The 21,028-nt window shown below is 43.0% G+C and overlaps 1 protein-coding gene across 4 annotated transcripts in view; it reads left to right on the top strand.

The window, feature by feature from the left end:
* The window catches only part of LOC144501121 (polyadenylate-binding protein-interacting protein 2-like), a 104,021-nt gene that overhangs the window by 23,476 nt on the left and 59,517 nt on the right, over positions 1-21,028 (top strand). Inside the window, exon 1 of one of the 4 annotated variants that reach the window (XM_078224522.1) lies at positions 5,565-5,716. The exons of 2 other annotated variants lie outside the window; for them this stretch is intronic. The gene's annotated coding sequence lies outside the window, so the exon portion shown is untranslated. Of the gene's footprint in view, positions 1-5,564; positions 5,717-13,486; positions 13,664-21,028 lie in introns of those variants that run through there. One more of the 4 variants, XM_078224521.1, reaches the window with a different exon arrangement.

Below are 21,028 nucleotides of genomic sequence, written 5' to 3'. Positions count from 1 at the left end.
TGTGACATGAATCCAAGATCCCGGTTGGATCTTGTGTGCGGAACTTGGCTATCAGTTTCTGCTCGACAATTTTGCGTTGTCGTGTGTCTTGAAGACCGCCTTGGAGAACGCTTACCTGAAGATCGCAGGCTGAATGCCCTTGACTGCTGAAGTTTTCCCGGATAGGAAGGGTACACTCCTGCCTGTGGTTGTCGAGCGGTGTCCATTCATCCGTTGTCATAGCGTCTGCATGGTCTCGCCAATGTACCAAGCCTTGGGACATCCTTTTCTGCAGCATAACAGGTAGACAACGTGGCCAAGTTGCATGAGTATGTACGTGAGATGATGGCATCTATGTCGATGATCCGGCACGCCTTGCAGAGGTTGCTGTGGCAGCGTTGTGTGGTGTTGTGATTGCTGTTCTTCTGAAGGCTGGGTGGTTTGCTGCAGACAATGGTCTGCTTGAGGCTGCGTGGTTGTTTGAAGGCAAGTTGTGGAGGTGTGGGGATGGCCTTGGCGAGACGTTCGTTTTCATCGATGACATGTTGAAGGCTCCAGGCAAGATGTTGTAGCTTCTCCGCTTCGGGGAAGTACTGGACGACGAAGGGTAGTCTGGCTGTGTCCCATGTTTGTCTTCTGAGGAGGTCAGTGTGGTCTTTCGCTGTGGCGCGTCGAAACTGTCGACAGATGAGTCGAGCGCCATGTTCTTACGAGGGTATCTTTCAGCGTCTGTCGGTGTCTGTTACGTTCCTCCTCATCTGAGCAGATCCTGCGTATACGGAGGGCTTGTCCGTAGGGGGTCCAATCACCTGATGAAGGAGCAGCGCTGTGAAAGCTCGTAATACCAAATAAACCGGTTGGACTTTAACATGGTGTTGTGAGACTTCTTACTAATTCAGTATAGCATACATCTTATTATTTTATGAATCCAATGTAGTTGCTGTGTCTTCTCGCTTTTATATGGTGTTGGTGAGGTCTTTATGCCTCTGATTCCCAATGTGCAGATGTCATTGAAAGTAAGCTTGTCAGAGTTGTGAAAACCAGCCAGAAAATGACCTTGCTTTTTCTAAGCAGCCTGCTCTACTGAATATTACAAGCTATGTCGCCACATAGTGGGGACTGCAGGGGACCAATTGGTCAATAGTTAGTGTCTCTAGAGGCCCACTAAACACAATGCAAAGACAGTATAGTAGTTCCAGGCTTGAATTATCAAAAACATTCCTGAAATTGTCAGTTTTAACTTTATGTACCAACACATTTATGTATCGCCTTTAATATGGTAAATGTCCCAAGCTTACGGTCTTCTCGGAGTAAAATAACACTGAGCCAAATAGGGAGATGCTGTATTATGATAAGCTCGATTAATAAGCTTCTTAAGGGAGAAGTAGATGTTGAGGGAGGAAATTCCAGAGCATCTGTGAATTGTTTCCTGATTATTCTTTCTCTCTATTCCTGTCCTTTCTAGTCTGTCTCCTGTGTAAACACCTTCCTTGCATGAAAATATGCACATGACTACTCATGCTATTTCTCTTTTTCACTTATCTTTCTCTTTTGAGTGTATCTGCATCTGGCATGGGGTCACAGTATGTTCTTGAATAAGTGTATCTCTCTTGCTCTGTGTGTGTATTTACCTCTTTCTCTGCATGAGTAATTCTGTCTCTTTGCATTTGTTTCTCCCTCTTGCTGTGTCTCTGCATGGATGTATGTCTCTTTGCCCATATCGCTGTCACTTTCTTTTTGTGTACATGCCTGTTCATTTCCTTTCTGTCTCCTTTGCGTCTCTATTATTATCTGAATGCCTCTGTTTTTATGCTATTCACTTTGTAATGTCTCGCTCGAATATTTGTGAATGGGACTCTTTATTTTTCTTTTCTGCGCCTACCTCCCATCTCATGCTGTGCTTCTCCCAGTATCTCGAATAGGCACACATTCTGCCTTTATCTGTCTGCCTGTTGTTTACATACATCCTATGTCTCTGTTCTGCTTACTCTGTTCCTCTCTTCCACTTGTTCCACTCTTCCACTTGTGTTCTGCCTACAGCTCTCTTCTTTCTGTCACTTTTTTTCCCTCCATAGGTTTTGAATGTCAGTATCCTTGCTGGCCTTGTAGCATACCGCTGTTTACACTAAGTAACATGTTATCTCGGAAAAAACACCAGTTTTGTTTGGATAGCAACATTGAATTTTGGAAGATAGGATGGTGGTGATTCTTGGAAGTGTCAGTGTTCTCACAAATAAAATGTGTGCTTTGAAGATTACCAATTTAAGAATCTCCGGTATAAGAATTACTAGCAATGTTTATTTGGTGTTTGAATAATGCACAAAAACATCTTGAGGTGCTCATTGGTGTGATGGAAAAAATCAATATACTGAGACTCTGAGGGATGATAAAAGCTTGGGTAAACACATGGGCTGGAGAGAATTCAAGAGCATGGGACCACAGTGGCTGAAGGTACTGCTTTAAATGATGAGGAGAAGATGCACAAGAAGCCAAATTTAGGAGAGATGGTTATACTCCTGAAAGTCAGCAAATGAAGGATAGAACTAGGGCCAACCTTGACACATTTCTAAACATTTATAATGATAGAATTTACAAGTATGCAATTCCTAACCCCAACACATTGTTTCTATTTATAAGGGCACAAGTGAATACCAGTTAATACCTGCAATTTACGTACAATTAAATACAAATAATGTACAAAAGGACAACCCACTGTTGCAGTCTGCTTTTGCCTTGGGTAGCTGATTTTTGATACATTTTATTTTACGATTGTCTGCCTTTACATGTTTTATTTTAAAAAGAATTTTATTTTGTTTTGAAGTCGTACAACCCCTGCAAAACCTCCTGCCCCTCACTTTGAACCTATGTCCCCTGGTGACTGATCCTTCAATTAAGGGGAACAGTTGCTCCTTATCTACTCTGTCCCTTATAATCTTGTATACCTCGATCAGGTCGCCCCTCAATCTTCTCTGCTCCAACGAAAACGATCCAAGTCTACCCAACATCTCTTCATAAGTTAAATGTTGCCTTAGGAAGCCAGCAGGCAGCATCCTGGTGGATCTCCTCTGCACCCGCTCCAGTGCAATTACATCCTTCTGATAATGTGGTGACCAGAACTGCACAATTACTTTTCAGATTTGGGCTTTAATTTGCTGTTTATATTTATCCTGGATAATTATCCTGGCTGATTTTAATTTGCCTATCCCTGAGGGTATTTGCTGTTTGGATGCAGCGAATACAGGAATATCAGATTGAACATGAAATTATATTGAATATCAAATTGACAATTGGTGGAGCATAAGGGAGCCTACCCATTTTCTTTTTAATCCAGTTAAACAAATGAACAGAAAATTGGATGGGGTCAGTTAGGGACCGCCTTTTGGAGCTCGATTTGCTGAACTCGATCCATCCATACTGGCATTCAATAACAGTAAAATCTACTTCTTTGTTTTATTTGCATGTATGATTTTTACTTTATGGCTCATTTTATGGATACTTTGTTTCCAGTTATATATAATTTTATATAATTTACATCTTTATTGATCCCCTTTGCCTATGTCTTTGTTAACCGTGCAATTTTATCAGTGGTTGTAGAGTGATACTCTGATGTCTTCTCCAAAGATCATTGTGCTTTATATTTTGCATGTTGTTTTTCCTCGAGGTCCTACACTGATATTTGAGTGTAGATCACGCTGCAAAAATCATTCAAACTTTTTTCTTGGTGTCTTTATGGCTTCCTCTTAAACTGTCTTTATTATATTGCCAGGGGTTTGATATCTCAAAATGATTTGTTTCATGTTGTAGGAGAGTGATTGTGGAAATTACCTAGTTGATTAATCTAACTGGAGATTGATCAAGGAGGTCTAGTTCATTGCTAAGTTACCAAATTTATTTGCCTCCTTTCTACAAATGCATTAACGCTTTTGGTCTTGATTCGTTGTCATAAATTGCTGCAACCACTACTAGTTCTCAAACTATTACCTGTTCTCAGTTATGCAGGGGAAAAAGCTTTCATCTTAATCCAACTTTGGCAGGAACTTAGACCCAAAATGTTCCTCTTCCCCTGTGCCAAGTTTTATTGAATTAGAGTAGGCTTGGATGTACACAGATGTAAATCAGAGTAAACAATATATTTTTAAAAAATGAACATTAAAGTCTCAGGTCATTTAACCATAATTTCTGCACATTAGGTTCAAGAACATGCAGTGAGAGAAGCATTTAGGGGAGGCGATGACCTAGTGGTATTATCGCTAGACTATTAATCCAGAAACTCAGCTCATGGTCTGGAGACACGGGTTCGAATCCCGCCACAGCAGATGGTGGAATTTAAATTCAATTTTAAAAATCTGGAATTAAGAATCTACTGATGACCATTGAACCATTGTCAATTGTCGGAAAAACCTATCTGATTCACTAATGTCCTTTAGGGAAGGAAATCTGCCGTCCTTGCCTGGTCTGACCTACATGTGCCTCCAGAGCCACAGCAATGTGGTTGACTCTTGACTGCCCTCGGGCATCTAGGGATGGGCAAGAAATGCTGGCCAGCCAGCGACATCCATGAATACCACAAAAATTCAGTTGAAGAAACTGAAAAGAGAGCAGACTTCAACAGAAAAATGGCAGTTTCCAGCCCAAAAATATTCATTGTCATTTGGAGACAGATTTTGAGCCAGCAAAGTTTCAGCAAACTGATTCTGTATCCTGGGGAGTAGGGCCATTATTATTGTCACTCAGGTGGATAGAGCAATAGATATCCAAAAAGATTGAACAGATTTGGGCATATTGCACTTGGGCTTAACATTTTGTGATCTTTTAAGTCATGTTTTATTTTTTATCAATGATGCAAATGCATGAAATTCCAGGCGCATGAAATTCCAGGCACATGAAATTTGCACATGAAATGAAAAAGTACTCAGTATTGCAATTACAAGAGGTGTGCATAATGTTCCCTTTATTTTTCTGAAGTCTTGCCAAGTATGTATACCTCTTATTTTTGTACCCCTGGAATGAAATGCATCGATATTGCTTGTGAAAAGTTTGTTTCATTAACTTGTTTGGGAGAATCCTTCAAATCAACAGAATATCTTTATTTGCATGGCTACACTTTGTCATTTGCACATAATAACTACTGAGTTGCCTTCCTCTATTCATAACTATAGAATATTGGTGATCATTTTGACTTGTAGGTGCTATGGTAGATAAGGGTTATACAGCATTCGCAGAGCAAGTGATCAGGATCTTTCAATTCATTTGAGTGTTTCAGAGTACTGAGAATGAGGCCTAAAAAGCATCTCTTTGGATTTTGGCATTTAACAATGGTCTGAAAGCTATTTTATCCAAGTTTCTCTCACTGGTTGTGTCTGCTTGCCTCAGTTAAAGTATTCAAAAAGGAATGGAGCAAAATTCTATTTTTTTTAACAGTTGAGTTGCTTGGTAAACATCAAAATTTGAGCCTATTCCATGTGTGTTAATCATTTCTTGTGCAAAGAAAAGCTTTCTGACATCTGTTCTAAGTTTATCTTCAACTGGTTTGAACATGTGGTTCCTTGTGTCTTTATTGCAGTTGTTTTATCACAAGATTATCACCTCTCAAAGTCCTCCTTTCAGGGCAGAAAAGCCCAACTGTCTGCAGTCTTTCCCCATGATGAAGATCTCTAAGACCAAGTGAGCTTTGCGGCTCTCTCTGCACTTTTGATTGGCTCCCTGATGCCTTGGTGACTAGAACACAGTTACTAAGGTGTGGTCTGACTAGAGTAGGATACAGACTGATCATGATTTTGACTTGTAACTATACCATTTTGGCTGTTTGTAATTCAACTTTTTATTGACTTTATTGATTGCTTGCTCTGCTTTGGTTGATTATTAATGCTAACACACAAGGGATCTTCCTCTCCCCTGTGGGTCTTTGTTACAACTGTATTGGGTGTTGGTGAGGCCGCACCTGGAATACTGTGTTTTGGTCCCCTTACCTTAAACAGGATATAGGAACACCGGAGGCAGTCCAAAGGTGATTCACCAGGCTAATTCCTCAGATGAGTGGATTAACCTATCGAGACACTAAATAATTTGGTTCTGTATTCCTTGGAGTTTACAAGAGCGTGAGGTGACCTTATTTCACTATTGGGAGAGTCTCGAACAAGGGGACATAGTCACAAGATAAAGGCCATTTTAAACTGAGGTGCATGGAAATTTCTTCTTGCAGAAGGTGGTGAATCTCTGGAATTCTCTGCCCCATAGAGTGGTGGAGCTGGATCATTAGAAGTATTTAAGACCATAAGACCATAAGACATAGGAGCGGAAGTAAGGCCATTCGGCCCATCGAGTCCACTCCACCATTCAATCATGGTTGATTTCAACTCCATTTACCCGCTCTCTCCCCATAGCCCTTAATTCCTCGAGAAATCAAGAATTTATCAATTTCTGTCTTGAAGACGCTCAACGTCTCGGCCTCCACAGCCCTCTGTGGCAATGAATTCCACAGACCCACCACTCTCTGGCTGAAGAAATTTCTCCTCATCTCTGTTCTAAAGTGACTCCCTTTTATTCTAAGGCTGTGCCCCCGCGTCCTAGTCTCCCCTGTTAATGGAAACAACTTCCCTACGTCCATCCTATCTAAGCCGTTCATTATCTTGTAAGTTTCTATCAGATCTCCCCTCAACCTCCTAAACTCCAATGAATATAATCCCACGATCCTCAGACGTTCATCGTATGTCAGGCCTACCATTCCTGGGATCATCCGTGTGAATCTCCGCTGGACCCGCTCCAGTGCCAGTATGTCCTTCCTGAGGTGTGGGGCCCAAAATTGCTCACAGTACTCCAAATGGGGCCTAACCAGTGCTTTATAAAGCCTCAGAAGTACATCCCTGCTTTTGTATTCCAAGCCTCTTGAGATAAATGACAACATTACATTTGCTTTCTTAATTACGGACTCAACCTGCAAGTTTACCTTTAGAGAATCCTGGACTAGGACTCCCAAGTCCCTTTGCACTTTAGCATTATGAATTTTGTCACCGTTTAGAAAATAGTCCATGCCTCTATTCTTTTTTCCAAAGTGTACGACCTCGCACTTGCCCACGTTGAATTTCATCAGCCACTTCTTGGACCACTCTCCTAAACTGTCTAAATCTTTCTGCAGCCTCCCCACCTCCTCAATACTACCTGCCCCTCCACCTATCTTTGTATCATCGGCAAACTTGGCCAGAATGCTCCCAGTCCCGTCATCTAGATCGTTAATATATAAAGAGAACAGCTGTGGCCCCAACACTGAACCCTGGGGGACACCACTTGTCACCGGTTGCCATTCTGAGAAAGAACCTTTTATCCCAACTCTCTGCCTTCTGTCTGACAGCCAATCGTCAATCCATGTTAGTACCTTGCCTCGAATACCATGGGCCCTTATTTTACTCAGCAGTCTCCCGTGAGGCACCTTGTCAAAGGCCTTTTGGAAGTCAAGATAGATAACATCCATTGGCTCTCCTTGGTCTAACCTATTTGTTATCTCTTCAAAGAACTCTAACAGGTTTATTTAAAGTGGAGGTGGATAAATACTTGATAGATGAAGGCATGGAAGGCTGTGGGGAAATGGCACAGAAAATGAATTTGATTTGATTTATTATTGTCACATGTACTAGCATACAGTAAAGTATTGTTTCTTGCATGCTGTACAGACAAGGCATACCATTCATAGAGAAGGAGAGGAGAGAGTGCAGAATGTCGTGTTACATTCGCAGCTAAGGTGTAGAGAAAGATCAACTTAATGCGAGGTAGGTCCATTCAAAAGTTTGATGGCAACAGGGAAGATGTTGTTCTTGAGTCAGTTGGTGTGTGACCTCAGACTTTTGTATCTTTTTCCTGATGGAAGAAGGTGGAAGAGAGTATGTTCGGAGTGCGTGGGGTTCTTGATTACACTGGCTGCTTTTCCAAGGCAGCGGGAAGTATAGACAGAGTCAATGGATGGGAGGCTGGTTTTATGATGGACTGGAGTTCATTCACAACCCTTTGTAGTCTCTTGCGGTCTTGGGCAGAGCAGGAGCCATACCAAGCTGTGATACAACCAGAAAGACTGCTTTCTATGGTGCATCTGTAAAAGTTGGTGAGTTATAGTGGACATGCCAACTTTCCTTAGTCCTCTGAGAAAGTAGAGGCGTTGGTGGGCTTTCTTAACTATAGTGTTGGCATGGGGGGACCAGGACAAGTTGTTGGCGATCTGGACATCTAAAAACCTGAAGCTATCAACCATTTCCACTTCATCCCCGTTGATGAAGGCTGGAATTGATTTGTGCCATGAGTAACCTTTCGAAGCACTTCATAATGATGGATGTGAGAGCCACCGGCCGATAGTGATTAAGGCACACTGCCTGGCTTTTCTTTGGTACCTGGATGATGGTGGTTGTCTTGAAGCAGATAGGGACCTCATATTGTTGTAAAGAGAGGTTGAAGATGTCTGCGAATACCCCTGGCAACTGATCCGCACAGGATCCTAGTGCTCATCCGGGTACCCCATCCGAGCCAGTTGCTTTCCATGGGTTTACACTCGAGAAGGCTGCTCTGACATCTGCAATGGTGACCTCAGATACAGGTTCATCCGAGGCTTCTGGGGTGGAGGACATGCTCTCACTAACCTCTTGCTTGTAGAATGCGTTGAGCTCCTCGGGGAGGGGTGTTTGGTGCCGGCGATTTTACATGCCTTCATCTTGTAGACTGTAATGTCTGAGTTAAGGCTGGCATAGATCAGCCATGATCATATTGAATGGCGGGGCAGACTTGAACGGCCTGGTGGCCAATCCCTGCTTCTATTTCATGTGTTTTTGACACTATTGGAAGACATGATGTGGAGACCCCAGCGTTGGACTGGGGTAAATACAGTAAGAGTTTTAACAACACCAGGTTAAAGTCCAACAGGTTTATTTGGTAGCAAATACCATTAGCTTTCGGAGCGCTGCTCCTTCGTCAGATGGAGTGGATATCTACTCTCAAACAGGGCACAGAGACTCAAAATCAGGTTACAGAATACTGATTAGAATGCGAATCTCTACAGCCAACTAGGTCTTAAAGATACAGACAATGTGAGTGCAGGGAGCATTAAACACAGGTTAAAGAGATGTGTACTGTCTCCAGACAGGACAGCCAGTGAGATTCTGCAAGTCCAGGAGGCAAGCTGTAGGGGTTACTGATAATGTGACATGAACCCAAGATCCCGGTGGAGGCCGTCCTCATGTGTGCGGAACTTGGCTGTCAGTTTCTGCTCAGCGACTCTGCGCTGTCGTGTGTCGTGAAGGCCGCCTTGGAGAACGCTTACCCGAAGATCAGAGGCTGAATGCCCGTGACCACTGAAGTGCTCCCCCACAGGAAGAGAACAGTCTTGCCTGGTGATTGTCGAGCGGTGTTCATTCATCCGTTGTCGTAGCATCCGCATGGTTTCCCCAATGTACCAAGCCTCGGGGCATCCTTTCCTGCAGCGTATCAGGTAGACAACATTGGCTGAGTTGCAAGAGTAGGTACCGTGTACCTGGTAGATGGTGAACATCACTGAAACAACTATATGATGACATCAACAAGTTCCATCCCACCATCAGACTCACCATGGACTACTCTCCGGAATCGGTTGCATTCTTGGACACACGCATCTCCATTAAGGACGGTCATCTCAGCACCTCACTGTACCACAAGCCCACGGATAACCTCACGATGCTCCACTTCTCCAGCTTCCACCCTAAACACGTTAAAGAAGCCATCCCTTACGGATAAGCCCTCCGTATACACAGGATCTGCTCGGATGAGGAGGATCGCAACAGACACCTCCAGACACTGAAAGATGCCCTCATAAGAACAGGATATGGCGCTCGACTCATCGATCGACAGTTCCGACGTGCCACAGCGAAAAATCACACCGACCTCCTCAGAAGACAAACACGGGACACGGTGGACAGAGTACCCTTCGTCGTCCAGTTCTTCCCCGGAGCGGAGAAGCTACGGCATCTCCTCCGGAGCCTTCAACATGCCATTGATGAAGACTAACATCTCGCCAAGGCCGTTCCCACACCCCCACTTCTTGCCTTCAAACAACTGCGCAACCTCAAACAGACCATTGTCCGCAGCAAACTACCCAGCCTTCAGGAGAACAGTGACCACGACACCACACAACCCTGCCGCAGCGACCACTGCAAGACGTGCCGGATCATCGACACGGATGCCATCATCTCATGTGAGAACATCATCCACCAGGTACACGGTACCTACTCTTGCAACTCGGCCAACGTTGTCTACCTGATACGCTGCAGGAAAGGATGTCCCGAGACATGGTACGTTGGGGAAACCATGCAGACGCTATGACAACGGATGAATGAACACCGCTCGACAATCACCAGGCAAGACTGTTCTCTTCCTGTTGGGGAGCACTTCAGCGGTCACGGGCATTCAGCCTCTGATCTTCGGGTAAGGGTTCTCCAAGGCGGCCTTCACGACAGCGCAGAGTCGCTGAGGAGAAACTGATAGCCAAGTTCGGCACACATGAGGACGGCCTCAACCGGGATCTTGGGTTCATGTCACACTATCAGTAACCCCCACAGCTTGTCTCCTGGACTTGCAGAATCTCACTAGCTGTCCTGTCTGGAGACAATCCACATTTCTTTAACCTGTGCTTAATGCTCCCTCCACTCACATTGTCTGTATCTTTAAGACCTGGTTGGCTGTAGAGATTCGCATTCTAATCAGTATTCTGTAACTTGATTTTGTGTCTCGGTATGCCCTGTTTGAGAGCAGATATCCACTCCATCTGACGAAGGAGCAGCGCTCCGAAAGCTAATGGTATTTGCTACCAAATAAACTTGTTGGACTTTAACCTGGTGTTGTTAAAACTCTTACTATTGGAAGAGCCGGGGAGTTTTTCCTTTAACCAATGGCAGAAACAGATTATTTGGTATGTTTTCTCATTGCTGTTTCTGGGGCCATATACTGTGCACAAATTAGCTGCTGGGCTTGCCTATGTGATTCCATTTCACCAAGAAGCTGTCTGATTGTTTTAAAAATCAAACTGATTCCTTCAGGGAAGGAAACTAGTTGTCCTTGCATAGGTTGGTCTTTGGAGGTATGTTGACTCAGCAAATCCCCAAGTTAGCTTCAAAGAGATGAACAGTAAATCCCAGTTTTACCAGCAAAGCTTGCATCTTGAGAATTAATATTTTTAAAAATGTAATTCATTTGTGAAGTACCTTGAAGTTGTGAAAGGTGCTATGTATATGTGAAATGTCCCATCCAGCCTTTTGTTCACTTCCTTCCCATTAATGAGAGCCTTTTCTTGTTTATAAAGACTGCACTAACACATATATAGCTTGACTGCAAAATTATGTCACAAGGGAAGTGCTGAATCAAGTTAAACTTATTCTATTTCCTTATGGACTGCAGTGGGTCTAAAAGGCAGCCCACCATCACCTTTTAAAGGGCAATTAGAGATGGGCAAAAAATGCTGACCTAACCAACAACACCCACATCTCCCAAGAATGAATTGAAAAATTACTGAGCCTACCTTGCTCCCTTGACCTCATACTCTGTAAATTACTGACCATCCAGTATCCCTTCTTGAACCCCATGCTAATTGCAGTAAATTTTCAAAAGGAGATTATTTGGCTCATCCTGTCTGTTGGCTGGAAAATGTGGTGCATGTTCTTTTTTACATGGGATTACATTGAATATGGCATAGCTGGAATTGAGAAAGCATGACCTCTGGAAAAAATGGGGTGTGAACCTAGTGCTAATAGAAGATGAAACATCAGGCCAGGTCAGAGAGTGACTGGATGGGTGGACAACATCAAAAACTGAACAAGGAAGGAATGACCAATTAATGCAGGATTTGCAGTGAATAGAGAGATACCTGTGGCCCATTGTAGACTTTGGATTATTATGGATAGATATAAGGCACAGAAGTAGGCTCTTTGGCCAGGCCAGACTATGTTGGAGTTTGTAGTCCATATGAGCATCCTCCCATTTTGTCTCGTTTAAATCATGACTATCTATTTCCCTCAAATGGTTGCCCAAAGTATGAAGTAAAGGTTAAAATTCCAAAGGGGATACAGGAGCCAAGGGTTCCATGCTATACTCTTTTGAATAAATTGAAAATCAATAAATTAAATACAATTGAGAGAGGTCACAGCCTCTGGTGGAGCTCTGTAACTAAAACATAAGATCAAAAGGAAGCTTAATAAATTAAATCAAAATGTCACTCCCATGGGTGATGATGCACCCCAATCCCTGTGGTGCTCACTGGTCACAGAAGTCCTGGTTTTAGCTTTTACTCCAGATCAGCTGGTGGACACTGCGTGCTCCCTCTCTAAGGCTGCCTAGCTGCGAACCTAGCTGTGGTAGAGGGCGTCATCCTACCGACTGTCTAGTCGGTCGGATGACTCCTTGACTGTCTGCTGCCTGGACCTGTTAATGACCAACTTCGCCAGGCCCAGGAGCAAGCTTACGAGGATGTCCTCCTTCCTCCTCTTTCCCACTCCGTACCAGGAAATATGTGTACAAATGATTGAAGGTGGCAGTTTGTGAGACATAGCATCCTGGACTTAATAAATAAAGGCAAAAGAGTATGAAAGCAACGAAATTAGGGTGAATTATTCTAACATTTTGGTTCAGCTTCAAGTGGAGTCTTGTGTGGGGTTCTGGGCACTATACTTTTGGAAGGAAGCAAAGACTTTAGAGAGGATGCAGAAGAGGTTTGTGGGAACAGTTCCAGGGATAGGAAACTACAGCTATATAAATTGGCTGTTATCCTTTGAGAAGAGAAGGTTGTTGGGAGATTTGGTAGAGGTGTTAAAAATCATGAGGGATCTGGACAAAGTAGGAAGGAAACTGTTCCTACTAGCAGAAGGTTTGAGAACCAGAAGACATTGGTTTCTTAAATCTTGGCTCCCACTCTTTCATAATTTCTATTGATGCATTCTTCCTCAAAAATCCACAGTTGACCCCTTGTCCTTCCAAACTCATCACAGAATCCCCTTTTCTTATCGAGACCTTGCAAGTTATCTTGCCTTTGAAATCACGGTCCAGCTTTCCAATGGCTCCCTTTTGAAACTATCCAATCTTACAACATGAACCAGCTTTTAGTCATATCGTGTTTTTGGGCTTTGCATCCAATTATTTATAGTTATGGTGTGGAAAACACCATTTTTTACATACTAAAGTTACAATATAAATGTTCTTGAATTGGCATGAATTCTGAGGATATGGAGATGAGTTTGTGTTGGCAAACTACAGACTCTTTATAAACTCTCTGATCTCTTAAACGCCTGAATTTCACAGAGCAGCTGGTTAGTATAATGATGCCCAATGATAGCCAGCTCCATCATTTGTTTTTACTAAAGTTTTTTCATTTTTAAAAAGACTCTGCTCAAACCTGTTGACACATTCTCCTGCCCACTGCTGGCATTTCTGGAAATCTCCTGTTTATAGTAAATTCTCCTATACCTGCTCAGTTTTAAATTAATGTTTGTTTTATAGCTTGAGCCACAGTCTGATGGGTTATGAAATCAAGGAGACCTGTGATGTATTCTAATAGAGTGAAGTAGCAAGGATTCACTGTAACTTCATGTTCACTAAATGCTGGCTAGGTGAAGATAAATTCTGGTCGTTGGGAACGGATGGTCAACATTGCTGATCTGGAGTAAAAGCTAAAACCAGATGATGCTAGGTGAGAGCTGATGATGTAGTAGTTTACAATCTCTGATCTGTGACTCCAGTCTGTCTTGATACTAAGCATTGTTGAAAAGCAATATGGTTTCTGGTTACAAGCGAATTTGCTTTGGATGGTGACTTTGTTGTACTTTTTTGTCAGCTTTGATAAACCCACTATAGCACTGCTGATACTGAGTTCCTTTGTGCTGGCATTTATCTCCAAACCTACAAAACATTGAATCCTTTTGTGCTCTTTCTATGCTGTGAACCTGGTGAACACCAACCACTGAGCAGGAATCACAAATCTGAGTAAGAAAACTACTGAGTTATTAACGCATTTACTTCAGAAATATGGAGTGCAAGATTCCAAACATTTTTTTCTTAAAATGGCAAAAATACAATGTGAATCAGTTAACAATTGAACGGCTTATGGATGAAGGACTGAACTTTTTAACTACCTCAGCACTAAAGTCCCTTGAATAACGTGAAGAAATCCTTTCATACTGTGTTCCAGTAGATGCTGCAGTTGTTACTCAATTTTATCTCCTAACACCCTGTGTCACAAGTTCTATTACTTTCTGATGATTTGTGACCCAGAAGGCTCTATTTTCAGGTCTTTGCACAGATGTTGCCTGGTGTCCCGCAATTCAAGCTTAGTCAGTGCTCCAGGTTTTTGCTGAGTCTTCATGTGACTGAACAAACCAATTCTCAACCTACATATCTTTGACACATGGGACAGGAGGGCTTCCTTTTTTTTCTTTTCTGCTGCCGCATTTTCTCTTTTATTTACATGAAACTCAAAGCGTGATGCAACTTGACGGACAAGTTGTCACCATCTTGAACGATTGATCGCAAGTTCTTCCCAGTCATTAAGGTCAATGCTATTGCGTTTCAAGGAGAGCTTCAGAGTGTCTCTGAAGCATTTTCATTGCCCTTTCCTGGAATGTTGACCATTTGAGAGTTGAGAACACTCAACTCTGTACTCTGGGATTTTTGTTGACTTGTGGACGTTTTTGTTGTCAATTGCTGCTGTGTATGTAGAAGGCTGAGCTGGCACAGCTGATTCGGTGTCAGATCTTCTCATCAGTGGCAGCCTTTAGAGAGAGGTGCTTGCCAAGATATGGAAAGTATCTCTCCTTCAACCAGTGTGGGAGATGGAATATTTGGCTGACCACATGTAGATTGAGCAGGGGAGTTATTCCCAGTATCTATCCCTCAATCAACATCATAAAATAGATTATCTGGTCATTTATCACAGTGTTAAGCACATTCGTAAGCGGTCAGCCTGTGATCCTGATGCAATCGAAGAAGAAGCCGAGCATGAGTTTTGTTTTGGCAGCATTCAAGGGCAGGCTTAGTTTCTTGCATGCAGAATTACAGAGATTGAAAGTGTTTGCAAATCTGGTGTAAGTGGACAAAGTGCGGTCATTTTCTACCTGTAGATCTCATGTCTATAGTGGTCAGTTTAGTTTTGGCATGGAGGCATCCAAGGGTCAAATGTTTTCCATCTGGCAGTATTTAATACTGTTACCAGAGGGAAATTAATCTTTGTGGTGAATAACCACTGTCAGGTAGATTATAATAGTATTGTGGCTATCTCACAGCCTTGCTCGACTCCGATCTGGATTTTGAAGACTTTGGTGTCAGATCTCTCACTCAAGACAGTTACAGTCATGCTGTGGAAACTATTGAGGATTTTCTTTCAATTCTTTCATGGAATGTGTGTGTCACTGGCTAGGCCAGGGTATATTGCCCATCCCTTAATGCCCTTGAGAAGATGCTGGTGATTGCCGCCTTGAACTGCTACAGTCCAAGTAGTGCAGGTACGCCCACAGTGCCGTTAGAATATCTGGGAAAATCTTGACATGCATTCTCCAACTGCCTACTTTATATGGTTTAGGGAATCCTTCCAGAAACAGTGTGGCTTTTTTGCCTTCCAGAAGAGCCTCCAACAAGAATCTATCTGGCAACAAAGACCAAGAAGAATGTTGAGAACAACACCGAGAACACACTATGGCGTTCATCAACATGACCAAAGCATTTGACCCATTAATTCACGTGCTCCAAAGATTTGCATTTCCAAGAAACTTCATTACTGAGATCTATGGTACTGCCTGGATAGCTGGAGTGCTCGCTTTCAAACTTCTGTGCTGCACAACCTGTCATTCTTGTCTGTTGGCAGAAACAACAGCTCCCATTCCATTACTTAATATATGCTGTTCATTTTTTTTGTTCGCACATGATGACATGCCCTCTACCTGTATTCATCCAAGTCTCCTGTTCATGTCCAGCCCAGTAAGAAGTCTCTCAATATCAGGTTAAAGTCCAACAGGTTTATTTGGTCGCGCAAGCTTTTGGAGTGTCAATCCTTCTTCAGGAAAGCTTCTTACTGTGCTTACCCCAGTCCAACGCCGACATCTCCACATCATGTCCAGCTTGGGCAGAGCAAGTGGCATTTTCCACATATTTGAATTGTGGTTATCTACTGCAGAATGGATGCCTATGTATTATCAGTTTAATTACTTCCTTTTAGAATTCATTCTTTTGATTTTGGCATTTTTACCTATCCCTAGTTGTACTTCAGATAGGGGAGAAGATTAAGGGGACCTGCTGCAATCCTTGTGAAGTTACAATGTTGGGGGTTGTTGTAACCAAATCTCAGATGAATGCATACATTTGTAACAGGTAGATTGTAAGCCTTGCCTGGCAACCAAGTCCATCTGGATTTGGCCATCTCAGTCAATGGTTGTGTTACTGAGCCTCTCTTGGTAATAGACACTGAAATCCCTCATCCCTAAGTTTTGTGCCTTGCTCGCCTAGGTGCTCCCTCAAGCATACATGAGTATGATACCTCAGCTGAGGAGGGGGGTGTTGATGAGGGGTTCCTTTGCCCATGTTTGACTTAAAGCTTGGAGTTCGGACTCAAAGTTGAGGACATCCCAATTTACTTCCCCTCAACTGCACACCTCTGTCCTCCTAATGGCACAATCTATGCAGAGATGTTGCTGGAGGATTTCAGAATCTCATTATGCCCTGTCCAATGCTTATCTTGACCAACATCAGTAAAATAGATTGGTCACTACCTCTGGTGTTTTTGGGATATTTGTGTTGAAAATTGTTCACCGTCTTTCTCTGTTATACAACAGCAGCTACATTTCAAAAGTATTTAATTGGCTTTAAAATATTGTGAAAGACGCTATATAAATGCAAGTTATTTCTTGAAACTTTTATTTATCTGCCTAGACGGCCATGCCTCGTAAACCTTAATGGCTTTCTTCTTTTGAACTCAAAATGCACAAATTATGCATTGTGTCACTGACAGACCAACATTTCATTCCTGCCCATTTTTAGTCGCCCTGGGGCAATGATGGTGGATCATCATCCTGAACTGCTGCATAGCTGTTTCATACTGAATGGTGTACATTAGTGAATGCATTGGATTTTATAGTCTATGATCATTCTCATTTTCTCCAGTTTGTTTTCTTATTAATTTCTGCACTTTAAACAAAAACTGGATTTTTATTTTGGATTATTAGCCCAGGCTTCTGGATTACTTGTCTATTAACATTACTAACTACCACTACCATGGCTTTTTTGTTTAATTGCATAATAAAAAATGAACCTTTACTCTACTGTACATCTGCATTGTATAAAATAATAATTGAAATCTTCCGATACTTCAGTTCATTTATGGGACCTGGGCGTCGCTAGCTGGACCAGCATTTATTGTCTATTCCTAATTGCACTTGAGAAGGTGATGGTGTGCTGCCTTCTTGAAACTATGCAATCTGTGTTGTAGGAACACCCATGATGCTGTTAGGAAGGGAGTTTCAGGATTTTCACCCAGTAAATAATTTATTATTAGTAAATATAATTTCAAGTCAGGATGGTGTGAGACTTGCAGGGAACTTGCATCTGCTGCCCATGTCTTTCTAAGTGGTTGAACTTAAGAGTTTGGAAGGTGCTGCAGTGTATCTTGTAGATGGTACACTCTGCTGCCAATGTGCATTGGTGATTGAGGGAGTGAAAGGTGTGGTTGGGCTGCCAATCAAGCAGGATGGTTTGTTCTGGCTTGTATTGAGTTTCTGGAGCGCTTTTGGAGCTGCATTCATCCAGCCAAGTGGAGAGTATTCTATCTCGCACCTCATTTGTGCCTTTTAGATGGTGGATAGACTTTGGAGAATCAGGAGGTGAATTACTCACATCTGACCTTGTAGCCACAATATTCATATGGCTAGTCTAGTTTGGTTTCGTATCCTTATTTAGGAGGCTTGTGTTGAACTGTTTTAGAGAGTCAAGCAACAGCCAGATTCATAACTTTTAAGTTTCAAGTTTATTTATTAGTGTCACAAGTCGGCTTACATTAACACTGCAATAAAGTTACTGTGAAAATCCCCTAGTTGCCACACTCCGGCACCTGTTCAGATACACACAGAGAATTTGGCATGGCCAACGCACCTAACCAGCACGTCTTTTGGACTGTGGGAGGAAACCAGAGCATCCGGAGGAAACCCATGCGGACGTAGGGAGAATGTGCAGACTCTGCACAGTCACCCAAACCAGGAACCGAACCCGAGTCCCTGGCGCTGTGAGGTAGCAGTGCTAACCACTGTGCCACCGTGCTTACAGACAATGTCCCAGACATCACCATCACCATTCCAGCAGAGGTGGGGGTTCCAGTGGTATACAATTGGGAGGGAGTTGCCCTGGGAGTCCTCTGGACTGTAAGTTTCATGGCATACTTTTAACAAGCATAAGGGGAGTAAGTCTGCGGAGACATTAGTGGTGTACAGAAAGTGAGGATGGAGCTTAAGAAATCAATTAGGAGAGCAAAGAGGGGATATGAGAAAGCTCTGGCTGGTAAAAGTAGGGAAAATCCTAAGATATTCTATAAGTATATCAATGGGAAGAGGATAACCAGGGAAAGAGTAGGGCCCATAAGGGACCAAGGGGGAAATCTGTGGGTGAAGGCAGAGGATATTGGCAGGGTGTTAAATGAATATTTCACATCTGTCTTCACCCATGAGAATGAGGAGATAGTTATGAAACTCGGGGAGAGAGACTGCGAGGCTCTAGAGAAAATTATCATAGGGAGTGACAAGGTATTGGCCGGCTTAAAAGTGGACAAATCTCCATGTCCGGATGAATTGTGTCTCAGGTTGTTGTGGGAGGCAAGGGAGGAAATTGCAGGGGCTCTGACCCAAATTTTTAATTCTTTCCTGGCCACCGGGGAAGTGCCAGAGGACTGGAGTACAGCTAATGTGGTCCCACTATTTAAGAAAGGTTGTAGAGACAAGCCAGGGAACTACAGACCAGTGAGTCTCTCATCTGTGGTTCAGAAACTACTGGAAAAGATTCTGAAGGAGAGAATCTATCTCCATTTGGAGGGGCAAGGTTTGATCAGGGATAGTCAGCATGGTTTTGTCAGAGGGAGGTCATGCCGAACACATATGATTGAAGTTTTTGAGCATGTAACCAAGTGTGTGGATGAGGGTAGTGCGGTTGATGTAGTTTACATGGATTTCAGCAAAGCCTTTGACATGGGAGACGAATTAAGAAGGCTAATGCACATGGGATACAGGGTGATCTGACAAGGTGAATACATAATTGGCTTAGCGGTAGGAGACAGATGGTGGTAACAGATGGCTGCTTTAGTGACTGGAGACTAGTGACCAAAGGTGTACCATAGGAAACTGTGCTGGGCCCCCTATTGTTCGTCATTTACATAAATGACATTGGATCAATAAGTTTGCCGATGACTCAAAGATTGGCCGGGTGGTTAACAGTGGGGTCGAGTGTCTTGAGTTACAGGAAAATATAGACGAGATGGTCAAATGGGCAGATAAGTGGCAGATGGAATTTAACCCTGAAAAGTGTGAGGTGATGCACTTTGGAAGGAGTAATTTGACAAGGATGTATACTATGAAAGGTCTGACACTGGGAAGTTCCGAAGAACAAAGGGACCGTGGCATATTTGTCCATAGACCTTTTAAGGTGGAAAGGCAGGTAAATAGGGTGGTGAAAAAGGTATATGGCACACTCGCCTTTATCAATCGGGGTATAGATTACAAAAGCAGAGAGGTTATGATGGAGTTGTATAGAACTTTGGTGAGGCCACAGCTGGAGTACTGTGTGCAGTTCTGGTCGCCACATTATAAGGACATGGGGGTGCAGAAGAGATTCACCAGGATGCTGCCTGTGATGGAACATTTAAGTCATGAAGAGAGGTTGGGTAGGCTTGGGTTGTTTTCGTTGGAGCAGAGAAGATTGAGGGGCGACCTGATTGAGGAGTTCAAGATTATGAGGGACATGGACAGGGTGGATAGGGAGCAGCTGTTCCCCTTAGCTTTTTGGTTATGAAAGCTGAGAGTCGTGCCTTTGTCAGGAGATCGTAATTCTCTCAGGAAGACAAAACATAATCTGTGTTCAATCACTGTGTTCAGGCATAGCAACAGTCACTGTGCAATCAGTTCCCATGTTTGTTCCATAGCTGCACATCCTGTTCTTTGCTGTTCCCACAGTACTTAGCCTGATTTAGAGTTAGCTCTTTTAACCATCAGGCTTTGCTGGTGTCTTCACTTTGCTGGGGGTTTTATGAATACCCATCAGGCTACAGAAGGCTGAAACATTTGCAATCTTCAACCAGAATGATTCAAGCCGGCTTTCATCGGACATCCCCAGTATAGCAGATGCTAGCCTTCAGTCAATTCAATTCCCTCCAATTGATATCAATAAATGGCTCAAGGCACTGGATACAGCTTTGGGCCCTGACAATATTCTGATAGCCTAGAACTTGTGCTCCTAGCCAAGCTGTTCCAGTACAGCAACTGTACTAACGTGTCTGGTAATCTGGAAAATTGTACAAATATGACCTCATATAAAAAGCAGGACAAATCCAACCCAGCCAGTTACCACCCCATCGGTCTACTTTCAATCATTGGTAAAGTGACGAAGGGATCATCAACAGTGCTATCAAGCAGCGCTTGCTTTGCAATAACCTGCTCACTGATGCTCAGTTTGGGTTCCGCCGGGACACTCGACTCCTGACCTCATTAGTCCATGTTTGAACCAGTGTTATAAAGAGCTGAACCCGAGATAAGGTGAGGGTGACTGCCCTTCACATCAAGACAGCGTTTGACTGAGTGTGACACTGCAAAACCCAAGGGCAAAATAGCAATGCATTAGCCTAGATTAAAACAAAGTATATATACAGCGCTCCAATTGTGGTCCCACCATCAACCTGGACAACTGTATTCCTCTAAGTTTCTCTCAGAAATCTATCCCGTGGACAAATTTTTGATCATTTGGTCTGATGTCTCTTTGGATGCTCAAAATTGAATTCAGTTCTAAAATAGCTTGTAAGTCACCTTGGGACACATTA

Source organism: Mustelus asterias, chromosome 1, assembly GCF_964213995.1.
Source record: "Mustelus asterias chromosome 1, sMusAst1.hap1.1, whole genome shotgun sequence".
Lineage (NCBI taxonomy): Eukaryota > Metazoa > Chordata > Chondrichthyes > Carcharhiniformes > Triakidae > Mustelus > Mustelus asterias.
The sequence above is the reverse complement of the archived record's forward strand: the minus strand, read 5'-3'. Positions and strand labels throughout refer to the sequence as shown.